General features: G+C 45.3%; 1 long non-coding RNA gene across 2 annotated transcripts in view; it reads left to right on the top strand.

Annotated features, from left to right (window-relative positions):
- Nucleotides 1-4,467: 4,467 nt before the first annotated feature.
- LOC102395002 overlaps nucleotides 4,468-11,129 on the top strand; it is a 43,786-nt gene continuing 37,124 nt past the window's right edge. The window contains exons 1-2 of one of the 2 annotated variants that reach the window (XR_006553348.1): nucleotides 4,468-5,817; nucleotides 8,557-8,651. This is a non-coding gene — a long non-coding RNA (uncharacterized LOC102395002). The remainder of the gene's footprint in view (nucleotides 5,818-8,556; nucleotides 8,652-11,129) is intronic. The other variant, XR_006553344.1, reaches the window with a different exon arrangement.

Below are 11,129 nucleotides of genomic sequence, written 5' to 3'. Positions count from 1 at the left end.
TTTAGTTTTTCTCTTAAAAAATGAAGTATAGTGATGTATAATATTAAATAAGTTAAAGGTGTACAATATAGTGATTCACAATTTTTAAAAGATATACTCCATTTATAGTTATTGTAAAATACTGGCTCTATTTTCATCTTGTACAATATATCCTTATAGCTGATTTTATATATAATCGTTTGTACCTCTTAGCCCCCTACCTATATATTGGCCCTCCCCGTTTTCCTCTTACCATGGCAACCACTAGTTTATTCTCTGTATCTGTGAGTCTGCCTCTTTTCTATTATATTCAATAGTTTGTTGTACATTTTGGATTCCATATATAAGTGATAATATACAATATTTATCTTACTCTCTCTGACTTACTTCACTTAGCATAATACCCTCTGAGTCCATCTCCTCTGAGCTGCCAACTCCTTTGAGTTGCCACAAATGGCAAAATTCCATTCCTTTTTGTGGCTGAGTAATATTCCATTGAGTTAGACAAGGCTGTGGTCCATGTGATCAGATTGGCTAGTTTTCTGTGATTATGGTTTCAGTGTGTCTGCCCTCTGATGCCCTCTCGCAACACCTACCATCTCACTTGGGTTTTTCTTACCATGGATGTGGGGTATCTCTTCACAGCTGCTCCAGCAAAGTGCAGCTGCTGCTCCTTACCTTGGATGAAGTCGCCCCTCCTGACCTTGAATGTGGAGTAGTTCCTCTCGGCCCTCCTGCACCCGTGCAGCTGCCGCTCCTTGGACGTGGGGTTGCTCCACTCAAACTAAGCAGTGCCCTGTGGGGCCAACCAAGACGGAGGGGTCATGGTAGAGAGGTCTGACAGAATGTGGTCCACTGGAGAAGGGAATGGCAAACCACTTCAGTATTCTTGCCTTGAGAACCCCGTGAACAGTATAAAAAGGCAAAATGATAGGATACTGAAGAGGTGGCAAGAATACACCAAAGAACTCTACAAAAAAGATCTTCAGGACCCAGATAATCACGATGGTGTGATCACTCACCTAGAGCAAGACATCCTGGAATGTGAAATCAAGTGGGCCTTAGAAAGCATCACTAGGAACAAAGCAAAGTGATAGGATACTGAAAGAGGAACTCCCAGGTCGGTAGGTGCCCAATATGCTACTGGAGATCAGTGGAAAATAACTCCAGAAGGAGTGAAAGGATGGAGCCAAAGCAAAAACAATACCCAGTTGTGGATGTGACTGGTGACAGAAGCAAGGTCCGATGATGTAAAGAGCAATATTGCATAGGAACCTGGAATGTCAGGTCCATGAATCAAGGCAAATTGGAAGTGGTCAAACAAGAGATGGCAAGAGTAAACGTTGACATTCTAGGAATCAGCAAACTCAAATGGACTGGGATGGGTGAATTTAACTCAGATGACCATTATTTCTACTATTGTGGGCAGGAATCCCTTAGAAGAAATGGAGTAGCCATCATGGTCAACAAAAGAGTACAAAATGCAGTACTTGGATGCAGTCTCAAAAATGACAGAATGATCTCTGTTCATTTCCAAGGCAAAGCATTCAGTATCACGGTGATCCAAGCCTATGCCCCAACCAGTAACGCTGAAGAAGCTGATGTTGAACGGTTCTATGAAGACCTACAAGACCTTTTAGAACTAGCACCCAAAAAAGATGTTCTTTTCATTATAGGGGACTGGAATGCAAAAGTAGGATGTCAAGAAACATCTGGAATAACAGGCAAATTTGGCCTTGGAATATGGAATGAAGCGGGGCAAAGGCTAATAGAGTTTTGCCAAGAGAACGCACCGGTCATAGCGAACACCATCTTCCAACAACACAAGAGAAGACTCTACACATGGACATCACCAGATGGTCAATGCCGAAATCAGATTGATTATATTCTTTGCAGCCAAAGATGGAGAAGCTCTATACAGTCAACAAAAACAAGACCAGGAGCTGACTGTGGCTCAGATCATGAACTCCTTATTGCCAAATTCAGACTTAAATTGAAGAAAGTAGGGAAAACCACTAGACCATTCAGGTATGACGTAAATCCCTTATGATTATACTGTAGAAGTGAGAAATATATTTAAGGAGCTAGATCTGATAGAGCACCTGATGAACTATGGACTGAGGTTCATGACATTGTACAGGAGACAGGGATCAAGACCATCCCCATGGAAAAGAAATGCAAAAAAGCAAAATGGCTGTCTGGGGAGGCCTTACAAATAGCTGTAAAAAGAAGAGAAGCGAAAAGCAAAGGAGAAAAGGAAAGACATAAGCTTCTGAATGCAGAGTTCCAAAGAATAGCAAGGAGATAAGAAAGCCTTCCTCAGCAATCAATGCAAAGAAACAAAGGAAAACAACAGAATGGGAAAGACGAGAGATCTCTTCAAGAAAATTAGAGATACCAAGGGAATATTTCATGCAAAGATGGGCTCGATAAAGGACAGAAATGGCATGGACCTAACAGAAGCAGAAGATATTAAGAAGAGGTGGCAAGAATACACAGAAGAACTGTGCAAAAAAGATCTTCATGACCCAGATAATCACGATGGTGTGATCACTCACCTAGAGCCAGACATCCTGGAATATGAAGTCAAGTGGGCCTTAGAAAGTATCACTATGAACAAAGCTAGTGGAGGTGATGGAATTCCAGTTGAGCTATTTCAAATCCTGAAAGATGATGCTGTTCATGAAAGTGCTGTACTCAATATGCCACCAAATTTGGAAAACTTAGCAGTGGCCACAGGACTGGAAAAGGTCAGTTTTCATTCCAATCCCAAAGAAAGGCAATGCCAAAGAATGCTCAAACTACCGCACAATTGCACTCATCTCACACGCTAGTAAAGTAAAGCTCAAAATTCTCCCAGCCAGGCTTCAGCAATATGTGAACCGTGAACTTCCAGATGTTCAAGCTGGTTTTAGAAGAGGCAGAGGAACCAGAGATCAAATTGCCAACATCTGCTGGATCATGGAAAAAGCAAGAGAGCTCCAGAAAAACATCTATTTTTCTGTTTTATTGACTATGCCAAAGCCTTTGACTGTGTGGATCACAATAAACTGTGGAAAATTCTCAAAGAGATGGGAATACCAGACCACCTGACCTGCCTCTTGAGAAATCTGTATGCAGGTCAGGAAGCAACAGTTAGAACTGGACATGGAACAACAGACTGGTTCCAAATAGGGAAAGGAGTACGTCAAGGCTGTATATTGTCACCCTGCTTATTTAACTTATATGCAGAGTACATCATGAGCAACGCTGGGCTGGAAGAAGCACAAGCTGGAATCAAGATTGCCGGGAGAAATATCAATAATCTCAGATATGCAGATGACACCACCCTCATGGCAGAAAGTGAAGAGGAACTCAAAAGCCTCTTGATGAAAGTGAAAGAGGAGAGTGAAAAAGTTGGCTTAAAGCTCAACATTCAGAAAACTTAGATCATGGCATCTGGTCCCATCACTTCATGGGAAATAGATGGTGAAACAGTGGAAACAGTGTCAGACTTTATTTTGGGGGGCTTCAAAGTCACTTCAGACGGTGATTGCATCCATGAAATTTAAGACGCTTACTCCTTGGAAGGAAAGTTATGAGCAACCTAGATAGTGTATTAAAAAGCGAGAAATTACTTTGCCAACAAAGGTCCGTTTAGTCAAGGCTGTGGTTTTTCCATTGGACATGTATGGATGTGAGAGTTAGACTGTGAAGAAAGCTGAGCACTGAAGAATTGATGCTTTTGAACTGTGGTTTTGGAGAAGACTCTTGAGAGTCCCTTGGACTGCAAGGAGATGCAACCAGTCCATCCTAAAGGAGACCAGTCCTGGGTGTTCATTGGAAGGACTGATGCTGAGGCTGAAACTCCAGTACTTTGGCCACCTCATGAGATTTGAGTCATTGGAAAAGACCCTGATGCTGGGAGAGATAGGGGGCAGGAGGAGAAGGCGACGACAGAGGATAAAATTGCTGGATGGCAGCACTGACTCGATACACATGAGTTTGGGTGAACTCCAGGAGTTGGTGATGGATAGGGAGGCCGGGCATGCTGCGATTCATGGGATCACAAAGAGTCGGACACGACCAAGCGACTGAACTGAACTGATATATATATATCTCTCTCTCGTATCTAACTTATCTGTTGATGAACACAAGTTGTTTCCATATCTTGGCAGTAATAAATAATGCTGCTATTGGAGTGCATGTATATTTTCTAACTTGTGATTTTGTATTTTTCAGATCTGTACCCAGGAGTGAAATTCCTAGGTCATATGTTAGATAGTTCTAGGGTTTCCCAGGTGGTGCTAGTGGTAAAGAATCTGCCTCCCAAAGCAGGAGACATAAGAGACTGTGAGTTTGATCCCTGGGTTGGGCAGATCCCTGGAGCAGGGCATGGCAACTGACTTAGGTATTCTTGCCTGGAGAATCCCATGGAAGAGGAACCTGGGGGGCTATAGTCCACGGGGTTGCAGAGTCAGACATGACCGAAGTGACTTAAGACACACATGCACACGCATGGTAATTCTATTTTTTGTTTTTTGAGAAACTGTGTTCCACAGTGGCTGCACCAATTTGCATTCACACCAACAGTGTATGAAGGTTCCCTTTTCTCTCAGAATTGTGCTTTCTTAGTGTTTTGCTCCACCTGTGTGAATTTATGCCTTTTCGGTCTCACATAAGTAGCTTGATGTTGTTTCCTTCCCCTGTGATCAAAATGACAAGGCCTCTTTATATCTTTACAGATCACAAATCAATATAGTGAATTAGTCTATGAGCCCTGGTGTCAATTGTCTGCGCTGGGCTACCAGCCCTACCACTTATTATGTGTGACTCTGGGCCTCAGTTTTCCAGTCTGGAAATGGTACCAACCTCATAGATTAATCAAAACAAAGTATATACAGCAAAGTGCTGCAGGTTTGATATTATTCTTATCTGTTTTCCTCTTTTTAAGTTAAAGGCTCTGGTAGAAGGAGACTTGCCTCTGGATTCATCACTTTTCTTCCCTCTAACACACAGCAAGGGCATAAGGATTAGGGAGCAATACCAGGAAGTCCGCTTTGCCAAAATATGTGCCCACATGAAACTGTGGGAAAGGGAGGGGAGGAGGTTGGGGAGTGATCATTAACCGACCATCCTGGGATGCAGAAGTTTCAGTGCTAAGACCTGGACAAGTCCCCAGCAACCTGGGTGGTTGGTCACCGTAAGTAGCATGATGGTACTAGGTGACAGCATCTGGTAAAATTTCCGAAGCAAGACAGAACCAGAATCTGGAATATTTGAGAAGGGTTTCTATTTCTTTAATTGTTGCCTGTGTGCTAAGTGGCTTCAGTTGTGTTCGACTCTTTGTGACCCTGTGGACTGTAGCCTGCCAAGCTCCTCTGTCCATGGGGTTCTCCAGGCAGGAATACTGAAGTGGGTTGCCACGTCCTCTGCCAGGGAATCTTCCTGATCTAGGGATTGAACCCATGTCTCCTGTGGCTCCTGCACTGCAGCCAGATTCTTTACCACTGAGCCACTGGGGAGGCTTCATTCCTTTAATTGCTGGGCAAAACCATTTGGAAGTTCCTTCCACCTGAACTTAAACGTGCTGCCACTAACGAGGCCCACCTGTGCTGGGGGGTTGGGGTGGGAGAGAGAACTGCTTCTGGGAGACAGGGACAGACCCATTCAGTAGCTCCCAGATTCCATGCGCGAGAGGGGGATGAGTGTCTTGGAGTGATGGCTGTGTGGAATCCGCGTTTTCCAGTCCTGGCCGGTTTTCTGCTCTCGTGAAGCCTTCTTTCTTGGCGGGAAAAGGGGTCCGCAGACCGTAGTGGACGACTGAGGGGATGAGGGTTGGTTCCCTCTTCCACCCAGGTACCTTCCGATTTTCTGGGTCTCTGTGTGAACAGTACCCGCAAGACAGAGCGAGCCAAGCGAGGGGAAAGTGGGCGCGCCTAGGCTGCAGGCCAGTGCACGGGGTGGTCAGTAGTTGCTGTTTCCTCTTTCAGCCCTTTCAAAGCATTTTTAAATCGGATTAGCTTTTTGACAAACACTTGAAGGTTTGCTCTCCTCTGAGAGGCTGAAAGGGCTGAGGAAGAGCCTTCATCTGTTTACTTTTTTCCTTTATGTGGAAACTTACTTGGGCTTGTTCTACAACCAGCTCCCCTCCCCGCCCTCCAAGCTAGCCGCTGGAACTCACCAGCCACTAGGGCGTGGGCCTCCCTGCGTGGCTTTCTGGCCTAATGAACTCTCCTTCCTCCCAGGCTCTCTGCTTTGAGCAGTAGAGCGCAAAAGGGCTCGGGCAGCTCACTCTGCTCCTCGCTGGCCTTCTAATTTTGTGGGGAGCAGAGAAGTGAGCTGAGAGGGGTTGGCCTGTGGAATCCATCACCCTCTTGCAGGGCAGCCAACAGAAATGGCGTCTTTGGTGGGGGCTGGGCATAGAGGGGCAGAGAAAGTCAGGAAGATGGGGACAAAGCCGGGCTTGGTTTTATTTTTTTAATTTGTTTGATTTTTATTTTATTATTGGAGTAATTGCCCTGGCTCAAAAAGATCCCCTGGAGGAGGGCATGGCAACCCACACCAGTATTCTTGCATGGAAAATCCCATGGACAGAGGAGCCTGGCAGCTACAGTCCATAGTGTCTCAAAGAGTCAGACAAGACTGAAGCAGCTTAGCAGGCGCACATGATTGCTTTTACAATGTTGTGTTAGTTTCTGCTGTACAGTGAAGTGAATCAGCTATAAGTACACTAGATGGATTCCCTCTTGAGCCTCCCTCCCGCATCCCCCCATCCCGCTGCTCTAGGTCATCACATAGCACTGAGCTGAGCTCCCTGTACTACACGGCAGCTTCCTAGGAGCTAGCCATTTTATACACGGTAGTATATATATGTCAATCCAACTCTCCCAATTTGTTCCACCCTCCCCTTCCACTCCTGTGTCTGCACGTTCATTCTTTGGGCTTGGTTTTAGAGAGCAGAGAGCTGATCCCAAGAGGGCTCCTCTTCCTCTTCCCCTTAAAAAAATTTTTTTTTGACTGTTTTGTGTGGCATGTGGGGTAGAGCAAGGAGAGAATAATGGAGATGGTTTCTATGAGCAAGGCCCATCTAGGGGGGTGATTTTAAGGCAGAAATTTATATCATGTGAAGGAGCCAGAATTTCAAACACCCAGAAGAACGTGGTCTGGGTAGGGGCAACAGCAAGTGCAAAGTCCCTGGGACATATTGAGGAACAGCAGGGAGGAGGTAGCACGCCAGGGTAGAGCACACAGGGTCTTGTTGGTTGTGATAAGAAGTGGTGAGAGCGCAGGAAGGAAGGATAATTTGGATCACATGCCAAGATGCATGAGGGAACGTGGTTCAGGGAGGGCAGAAAGGAGTGTTTCTGAAATCCTAGGTGTACGATGTGGGAAAAACATAGGTGGCTGTGGAGCCAGAGTAGAGGAACCTGGAGGGCCAGAGAGGGAGGGGCAGATCAAGCAGATTCTTTGCCGTCTCAGTCGGGGTTTCTCAGTCATTTAAATGAGAGCTCTGCCCTTGTAAAAACTGGGCAATTCAGGGAGGAAGCCCTCTTCACTTAATTTGAAGGAGAACTACAGAAGCTGGGAAGAAGGGTTGGTGGGACTGGCCTCGCCCAGTTGGCTCCCCTTCCTATAAATAGCGTTCTCGCTGTCTTGGAAAGGCATTGGTAGGATTGTAGCAGCTACTGGGGAACCTCCTTCCTGTTGGAATGCGCTGGCCTTGGCTGCGCGTGTTTATCTGCGCCTGTGTCGTCCCTGGAAGCAGGACATGAGGGCGCAGGAGAAGTGCAGACCAGTGAGCCCACTCATCTTACCTTCCCCGGGTGGCCCACTTCCTGAAGGAGGAAATGGCGACTCACTCCAGTATTCTTGCCTGCAAAATCCAATGGACAGAGGAGCCTAGCGGGCTACAGTTCATGGGGTTGCAAAGAGTCGGACACAACTGAGCAACTGAGCATGTGGCCTACTTCCTCGGGGGGTCCTGGCTTCCCTTTGGCAGGTCATCAGCTAAGCAATCTGCAGAAGTTATTGGGGAGGCTTAGAGCAAATCTTTTGTGCCAGAGGGGTTGGTGGTGTGGTGTGGAGGGGTGGGGGCTCCTTGGCTAAACCAGGATGCACTTTGCTAGCCGTGAGCCCTGCTGAGCACCTGAGGTTTTGAGGGAGAGGGGGAAATGGGATTGGGCGGCCAGGGTAATTCGGCCATATGTGAGTTAAAAAACAGATGAAAACCCACTGAGTATCCAGACATTCTTCTCTTAGCATGCAAGATCCTGCCTAATATTGGAAGAGGAAGGAGTATTTTTCTTGCTTTTTAGACATTACATCCTGTGAGGGGAAGATTTGGAACAGATGGGGGCCAGGGGACCCCATTGTATTTGCTTGTTTCCCCCTCCCTTCCTCCCACAACCAGAAGTGTTTCTTTTTTTAGCTAGTGAAGTTGACTCAGGAAAAAAAAATTAAGTCCTATAAAGTAGGAAAGTGAGATATAAAGGGTCAGGAAGAAAAATCCACAAAATTCCAGAAAGAATTTACTTTACGTTGTAAAGCCTTCTTCTATGTCTAAAGACAGATAATTACCTCAAAATTTCATTTTAGGTTTAATGGCTGCTCCAGTGACATCTGCATTAATGAGGGGGAAGAGAAAAAGGATCCCTCACTGATGGAGAAAGAGTACCCCTGGGTAGTGAAAGGTAAGGCATGTTTCTGAAATCCCACACAGTGTGGGAGCAACAAAGTGGCTAATGTCTTATGGGAGCTGTTTAAGTATTTGCATGGCTTTCACCACCACTTGTGTTCTGCAGGACGGGTTGCCTGAGAGCAGACCATAGGAGAGGTGATGTAAAGTGGGCCATGATGGATTTGATTGGCTGCCAGGGGAGGGTCCCCAGTAGAGTGATGTCTCTGGCATGGCTGCAGGCAGCTGGACAGCTGGTAGGATGTTAACCCCCAAACCGCAGCTGGTCCTTGATGCTGATGAAAGTCCAGAGCAGGACTCGTCTTCTTCTGGAGAGTGGAATGGGGCTCTGCCAGTGGGGTTGGATGGTGGTAGGCAGCTGGGGTGAGGCAGCTGAACTGCTTGGCCACCGTTGTATCTGACTCCCAAAGGGACTGTGCGCTGATTGCATGTGAAAAGAAGGCAGGCGGGAAAGAGAGCAGCCTTTGTGTTTCCTTCTGTCCTTCCTTTCTAGCTCATTGAAGCCTGTGTTGGACTGGTCTTTTCCTTCTTGGGAGAGGATTTTGTGCTCTGGGGTCTGCTGGAAGAGATGGATTACTATCTCATGATATGGAGAGCCATGTCTGGGGGCGGAAGGGGCTAGGAAGTTGGGTTCCTCCTCATCCGGTGAGATACATGCGAGCTTCTGCCAGAAAAGCACAGCTTAAAAAAGTCACATGACAAGAGAGAAATAAGGCCTAGTGCCTAGGTAGGATGGGCTCCCTTGTCTTGATCCTTAATCTTCTGGAACAAGACGTTATAACTAGATACAGCGCAGTAGGAATGCTAGGTTCACCTTCCCTCTGTTGTTAAAATCCCCAGGTGTTACCTGGTTGTTGGAAAGGATGCTGGAAGCACAGCAGGCACTGCCTGAGTACCGTTACCTCCTGGGCACTGCATTTAGGACTTCAGGGGACATGTTAGTGAAGGAAGTAAAGGGCCCATTCCCACAGAACCCAAATGAAAATGTAAGGGCATTTCACTCTATAGTGGCATCACCATGGTCAGGCAGGCATCCACAGGAGAGACCAGATGAGTTCATTTTGCAGAAGAAATTGAGCACCCACTCTTCAGGAGGCCCTGTGGGTGCCTGCAGTGGAGGACAGAACACACCCAGCCCCTACCTCCTTAGAGCTGCTGTCTGCTCAGGTAGATGGACTTGTAAGACATCCTTGAGCTACAGACTGTGAGCAGTGCTGCAGCAGAGCACCTGAAGGGTGCTGTGGGCCCTTCATGAAGATTTGGGGAACAGAGAATATTGTTCAAGTTAATACACGGGAAGAAGAGCTAACAATAGCGTGATGATTCTTAGCTGGCCTGGTAAGGTCCTCTGGTTCTGACATTGTTTTTTATGTACCCTCTTTTAACTCTGAAAAGTACTCAGTTAAGATGGTGAATTGCATGGCACCCTACTATGTGCCGAGCAGTGCTGCAAGAGCTTCCTCTTCAGCATTGTTCTGGCTCATAGTGAGTACTCAAAACTGAGCTATTTGTTAGTCACTTACCTCAAGTCAAAGCCTTACAGTGGCTTTAATCAGAATGACATTGATTGTTGATTAAACAAGAAATCTGGAGACTGCCTTGGATCCAGTGGTTAAGATTTTGCCCTCCAATGCAGGGGGTGTGGATTCGAACCCTGGTTGAGGAGCTAGGGTCCCACATGCCTTGTGGCCAAAAAACCAAAACATAAAACATAGAAGCAATATTGTAATGAATTCAATAAGAACTTTAAAAATGGCCTACATCAAAAAAACCTTAAAAAAAATAACCAACCGACAAATCTGGGATTGGTGGGCCTAAGGTTGGCAGTGGCTGGCCAGTGACCAAAAGGATGAAGATTCTTTCTGCTCTGCCATCAGGGCCAGCTACATAGTTTGTGGGGGCCCAGTGAAAGGTGAAAAGTGTGAGATCCCTTTTCAAAAAGCAGGAAAAAATTGCCACTTAAGATACTAAAACAGAGCTTTTGACTTTGTTTTGTTGTCTCTCGTCATTTTTTGTTTGCTGTTGAACATTCTAGGTAAAGAAAAATTAACTTGTTAGCATGAGTTTTGCCGTTTATCTTTATATTGTGCAGTGCCAGTGTTAGGTGCAAACATAAGAGCATTTACCTTGCCTACAAAATTACCCAAATTACACAATTATACTCACAATTATATTCAAATAAGATAGTAGTGTGGTCTTTTTAAGAAGCTATTTTTCTTCTAAAATACTTAGATTTATCTATTAAAAATAATGAGGCAGAATAAAATTAATAATTAATATTAACATTTTAGTCAAAATTCTTTAAAAGCCCAAAGTCATTTAATGTTTTGAAAATTAAATCTTAGTTTTAGTTTTAAAAATTTAATGTCTGTAATTACAGTGCTCAATGTCCATTTCATTTCCAAAAATAAGAATTAGTATTATGCTTCATGCGTGTTTTATTTCGTATATGTGTGAGTTGTGTATCTGCATA

The sequence above is a fragment of the Bubalus bubalis genome, chromosome 9 (genome assembly GCF_019923935.1).
Source record: "Bubalus bubalis isolate 160015118507 breed Murrah chromosome 9, NDDB_SH_1, whole genome shotgun sequence".
In the NCBI taxonomy this organism is placed as follows: Eukaryota; Metazoa; Chordata; class Mammalia; order Artiodactyla; family Bovidae; genus Bubalus; species Bubalus bubalis.
Note: the sequence above shows the minus strand (reverse complement) of the source record. Positions and strands in the feature narration are given on the sequence as shown.